Source organism: Elephantulus edwardii, unplaced genomic scaffold, assembly GCF_000299155.1.
Source record: "Elephantulus edwardii isolate Elephantulus edwardi_28Jun2011 unplaced genomic scaffold, EleEdw1.0 scaffold00001, whole genome shotgun sequence".
NCBI lineage: Eukaryota > Metazoa > Chordata > Mammalia > Macroscelidea > Macroscelididae > Elephantulus > Elephantulus edwardii.
The window spans coordinates 27,036,982-27,043,730 of NW_006399751.1; positions in this window are offsets into that span (position 1 = coordinate 27,036,982).

Consider the following 6,749-nt stretch of genomic DNA (forward strand, 5'->3'; position numbering starts at 1 on the left):
TCCAGAGGCAAACTATTATGGAAGTGGATGCCACTCCTCCTTCCAAGCTTGTTTTAATTGAGGAGCTCCACCCCACTCTTTCTCCGCATTGGGTAACCAGCCATTAACACATTTGACACATCAGTGTCACAGTGTTCAGCCTCACAGCAACAAGTGACCACGGGACGGCAACTTGTACACCAGAGCTATACGACCTAGAGGAATGTCTGAACAAAAACAATGAAAGACAGGCCTGAGAGTCACAGATTAAAAGTCACCCACCTTTGGCTTGGTAGAATCACTTCTGTCCACTGGGCCAGCTGATCTCTCACTCTGTGTTGATATTATTGTTGTTAAGTGCCATCAAATCGCAGGCGACTCTTACTGACCCTATGAAGGAAAGTCTTGACACTTGGGTGCCTTTCATCCTCTCTCCAGGTTCATAGGGTTTTGAATTTTTGTCTTGGTAAAAGAACAAAAGAAACAACCCAAATCTAGTTGAATCCACAATCTTAGAAAAACTTTAGTATTTAAACTGTTCTATAGATATTCCTCCTAAAAGCAATTAATGAGAATGTCCAATTTTCAGGGTATGTTTCCTTAGTTTGGGGTCATGGTGTGTGTTTTTTCTGGATAGTGCTGTAATCTTTCAAATGTCTTGCAATAAAGCATAGCTTTTCAGCTCATTTTTTGGTTGTTGTTGTGTGCTGTCAAGTTGGAACCAACTCAGAACTGACACTAACTCAATGAGTTTTCAGAGTCAGTAAATCTCACAGGAGGAGACTGCCATCTTTCTCCCACAGAACAGCTGGTGGATTTGAACTATGTGCCTTTGGTTTGCAGTATATCTCCTTAAGCCTAGAGCACCACAATTGTTGTTGTTGTTGTTCAGTGCCATTGAGTCGTAGACGACTCATAGTGACCCTATGAACGAACAGCCTGAGCACTGTTCATACATAGAGTTTCCGGAGGCAAAAACTACCTGTGTGACGACTTTCTTGATACACTCTTCTGGATGGTACTCTAGATAATTTTTCTTGTGTAACATTAATCTTTCAAGATGCTTTTCAAGACTACATTTCTTTGATTAAATGTGTCTAGGAAATGTGTTAGCAAGACCACATTTCTTTAATTAAATATGTCTAGGAAATGTGTTACAAACTTGAAAATTCACAATGCATTTTAGCATCCTAAGAATATTGGAAATCTGCGTACTATTCAGAATATTATAGTCTAGTTGCTTTTTTAGACAACAAATCACAAACTCAAATATCTAAAACAAATACTATCAAACTATATCTTGGGAAATGTCACTGACATTTTCCTAATGAGACAAAGCCAACACCTTACTAAATCTCACCAGTGGTAGGCAGAATTCTAAAAAGCCCAGTGACACACCAAGAGACCAATACCACTGTTGTTGAGTAGATCTCTGCCCCTGGTGACCTGCTAGAGGTGGATTCCTGAGGCTGTGAAATTATCAGCTGCACACCTAACACACTATGCTTTCAACTTTCCTTGTATGACCCAAGCCCTTTTATAATCTCCTCTTGAGAGTAAGAGGGACACATGGACATATTGGGAGATCACTCCCTGGTTTGGTCATATCATATGCCACGTAGACTTTAAGAAAGATAGATTATCCTCTGTCAATGACAACTAATCAAATGACTTCTTAAAAGGATTTTGAGGTGTGAGAGACATTCCACACAAGGGATATTTTGCCTTGTTTCCTAGATAACTCGGGCCTTGAGGTAAGGTATGTGAGCAATCTCTAGGAGATGAAAGGAGCCCATAGCTGACAGCTAGCAAGAAAACAGTGGCCTCGAATTTATAATCCTAGGCTTGTTCTCCTAACAACATGAAGGAGCTTGGAAGCTCATTCTCCCCAGAGCCTCCGGATGAGGTCGAAACCAAGCCAATATTTTTTATTTCAGCTTTGTGACACCTAAAGAATGCAGCCACACTGTGCTGGCCTCTGACTTACAGAACTGGAAACTAATAAATGGGTGTTGTTTTGGTTGTTAAATGTGTAGTAATTTGTTCTGTAGCAATAGGAAACAAGTATAGCCATGTCTCACATTTCTAAATTTAACTCCCTTTGTTTAGTATTTATTAAATCTGTATATTTCTTTCCCACTACTCATATGTCCATTTCCTAGCAACCTTCTAGCAACCTACCCAAAGTATGTGAGGCAAAGCCTCATCATCCTTACTTCAAAGAGTTCTCTGGCTGTACCTTCTTCATAACATATTTGTTTTCTTGGTCAGAGATGTTCAGTGCTCTTCTTCAACACCACAGCTCAAAGGTATCAATACTTCTTCTGCCATCCCTATTCATTGTTCAGCTCTCAGATGCATACATAGCAAGTGATCAGAAAGACGATGGCCTAAATCAGATGGACCTTTGTCCTCAAACTAACATCATAACTCAATAATAATTTAGAGAGGTCTCTAACTCTTGGAAAAGGATATGATGCTTGGAAAGATAAAGGGTTGGAGAAGGAGAGGAAGACCCTCGACCAGGTGGACTGACACAGTGACTGCTGCAATGGGCTCTACTGTGTCAGGAAGTGTGAAGATGGCACAAGATAGGACATGTTCAGATCTGCTATTCATAGGGTGTCTATGAGTCATACTCAACTCAACAGTACCTAATCACAACAACTTAAATGTCATTTATTTGTGTTATGATGGTTTGCATATTGTTGAGATGCTGGAAGCTTGGCAAAGTTGGACAGTGAATAAGGAAGAGCAAAAAATATGTAATATATGTGAATTTTCCTGTTGATGAAGGAAGATATTGCATATACCATCAACTACTAAAAACCAGACATTTCTGTCTTTAAAAAAAGTTCAAGGAGAGGAGCAAATGGGGGGAAGGGGGGAGGGGTTTGTGCGGGGAGAAGGGTGCAACAATGAGTGAATGGAATCCCAAAATCTCTGTAGATGTTCATTGAAATGAAAAATAAACAACCTAAATTTTAAAAAAAAATGTGTCACGGTGGCACGGGTAGGGTCAGGGGGATTGTATACCAATGAAGAAGTTTATCTTTTGCTTTTCAAAGAGAGGAGTGAACTGGGGGAGGGAGGTAAAGAAAAAAGTGCAACAATGAATGAATGAAAATCCAAAATCTCTGTAAATGTTCATTAAAATTAATAAAATTTTAAAAATAAAATATGGCTCTGAAAAAAAAAAGTTCAGGTAGAAAGTTCCTTAGAAACAAACACAAGGAGACTTCAACTCACATACTTTGTTCATGTTTCATAAGGAGAGACCAGTACCCAGAGAAGGACATTGCATGCTAGGTAAAGTAGATCAGTGAAAAAGTGGGACAAAGTCAATGGGATGGATTTATCAGAATCATTGCAATAAAATACTTAAGCATAGCAATTATTGTAAGGATAGTGCAGGACCAGGCAAAGTTTCATTCAATTGTATTAATGCATAAGGTCATTAGGATACAGAAATTACTCTATGGCACCTAACATTGCTTTCCATTCTATCTACCACCACCTTAGTCCAAGTGTCCACCCCTGATCTAGTCAAATGACATCTCTATAGTCATATACCCTAAACTATCCATTCTCCATATACAGAATGGTATTTTAGAAACACAATCCTTTTAACCTATGTATGCCCTGCTTCAAAAGTTTTAATAAAGTTTTATTTCTCTAGAAATAGTTTTTTAAAATCCTTAACCCAAATTCTCCTCATGTACATCCCTCCTTTCACATCATTTTGTTTTCTACCCACCAATCACGGCCCCAGAACTGTTCTTTTTCACCTCCAGTTCCCTCTCACAGAGCATTCTGTTCCCTCCCTCTCTCAGCTTTCATTTCCCAGAATAAGTGCCTTTCTTTTTTTTTCCCTTCAGTTCTGGGAAATTTTCTGCATTATTTATTTATTTAATCTCCACTGTTTTCTTTGTTTCTTCCTCCCTAAATTCTTAAATGTATATTAAAATGTTTTAGCAATATCTTTATTTAATTTTTATGCCACACTTGCAACTCATACTAACTTCTTTTGAGAGTAAGCACCATGGAGATTTTTCACTAAAATTTACCCAATAGCTGTAAGTATTTTTTGTTCTCTTAAATGTTAATTATGACAATAGTTTTTGCTTCTAAGGTCTCTGACAGATTCTCTTTCCATTCTTGTTATTCAGATATGAACCTTGAGTCGGTATCTTCTTTTGTTCATTTAACGAAATGAGTTACCTTGGTAGTTCCTAACTGGTATCTCTCTTTCATTATTTCCTTCAAATATTTCATATAATTTGCTTAATATTATATTGAACATATTTTGTTGGTGTTTATTTTGCTTATAGGCAGATTTGAGGGCACATAATAATAATGACATCTTACACATATATATTGAAAAAGGGTACACTTACTCCTCAATTATTGGCATGGTTAGGTTACAAAGATCAGTTGGCTTGTGATAATGACAAATGGTGATATCAGATGACAAAATAGAGAATAGTTATATAGCTGCCAAATTACATCATTGTATAACTGCTAACCCAATCAAAATCATGGCCTAAGTTGATGCCATAGTTTCTAAATTTGGAATTATTTATTATTTCTTTTTTAAATTAAAATGTTATTGAAAGTTTACAGAAAGGATAGGTTTATCTATTCACTGATATAAATTTTCCACCCTCCACCTGCCTAAATTCACTTTGTAATGCATATCTTTCTCCAGATTGTTAATTGTCATACATGCCTAATTACCCATTTCATTGAAATAGTCTTTCATTCACTTTTTCTAGCTGTTGTTATTGTTGTTGTTGTTGCTATTTGCTGGTTAGTTGGATCCAACCCATAGCTGACCCTCCAGAGGGTTTTCAGAGGCAGTAAATTGCATCAGCTACATTTCTAATTACAGTGCAACTTCTTACTATGAAACCGCCAGAGGTCCCTAATCTAGTGTACTGTTCATCATCTATACATTGTTTTCATGCTGTCCCTCACCCTATATCAATCCTATTTTTATAACCGTGGTCTTATGCAGTATTTGTCCTTTTCTTATTGATATATCTCCCTCATCATAATGTCTTCCAGACTCATCCAGGTTGTGTAGTATTTTACAAATTGATTGTTTTCCAATGCTGCATAATATTTCACTGTGTGAACACATCAGTTTTTTTATCCATTGTTGGTAGACGCTTGTGCTACTTCCATCTCTTCACTATAGTAAACTAAGCTGCAATAATGTATATGAATATGCCTACATTCGCTTGTCTCATGACTCTGGGTTCCTTAGGATATATTCCCAGAAGCGTGATAACTGGTTCAAATATTTTCAACGTTTTGAGGATGCACTAGACTGCCTTTCATAGTGGCTGTACCGTTTCACATTTTCACAAGCAGTGTGTGAGGGTTCCAATCTCTCCATAAATTCACAAGCATTTGCTGTTCGCTGTTCTCCTGAACTTTGCTGTTGTTGCTGGAGTATGAGGATATCTCATTGTTACTTTGGTTTGCATCTCTCTAATAACTAGTGATTTTGAATATTTCTCCCTGTGTTTGTTGGCCGTCTGACTTTCTTTTTTGAAGAAGGGATACCATAACTTTAACCACCACAACCGGTATCATTCTCATGTCTTACCTTGGCATTCATTACTTCTGTGGTTAATGCCAAAATAGACAGTAGATTTGTTTCACTCCTTCCATATATGAAATATCACTGAAGAAATAATATATAAGCAGTAAAAAGTTAAATTCTTTTAGAAAAATATTAGAAATAATTGGAGCAGCAAAAAGATAACATGTTTTAATCACTATGTGTCAGTCACTGAACTAGGAACCATTTTAGTCCTGTTTTCTTTGTACTTGGAGGTATAAGCTGCCATTTCAGATAGTAAATAACTTTGCAAAAGTTAAACAGCTTGGACTGAGATTTGAACTGAGAATTTTTTTTTCTCAATGCCTCTGAAGTTAAAGCTTCTGAGTGAGCAAGCTCTGGTTGCCTAGTGAGTAAGGAATTGCACTGCTGACGCGAAAGTGGTGCCTTTCTGGCAGTTTAAGTTCACCAGTCACTCCACCGCAGAAGAATGGGCAATTTCCTTCTGTGTGACTTGCTGTCGCCAATAACTTATCTGAAGGGTTAGTTCTCAGTCCTTTCTGTCTCCACAGCAATGAGTCGAGATACAGCTATCTTTTTTTAATAGTTTCCAGTATTTTTAAGTATTTTTATTTGCTAAAATTGGGTTGTTTTATTTACTTCTATTCAAAGAAGAAGGCCACTGAAAAGAAATTTGATCTAATTAATCCCATAGTAAATTAATGCACAGCACCACCTGTTGGGCATCTGAAGAAAAAATAAGAAAGTACTGAAATTCTGCTGGTATGCTTCCTCAGGATTTCTACCACATTAATTAAGTCAAGACCAAAGTGTGACTCTCAAGCCCATGTATTTCTAAATAAGCTATTCTTAAGATATTGAGTCAAGTTTCTGAGCGCTTTCATTTATAACTAACATTTCTTCAAACAGGGATGTTTTGAAAGGGAGTAAAAAAACAAGATTCTCAAATCTCTTTTTAATAAGTAGTCAAAGTTAGCCCTTTCAAGGAGTCCTCGAGTGACAGAAACAGTTAAGCGCTGCTTGGCTACTAGTCATAAGATTGGTGATTCGGAAGCGCCCAGAGAGGACTTAAAAGACAAACCTGATGATGATCTACATCCAAAAGGGTACAGCCTTGAAAATCCTATGAATTCAGTTATTCTCTGCACACATGACCTCTCCAGGAATTTTAATCGACTCT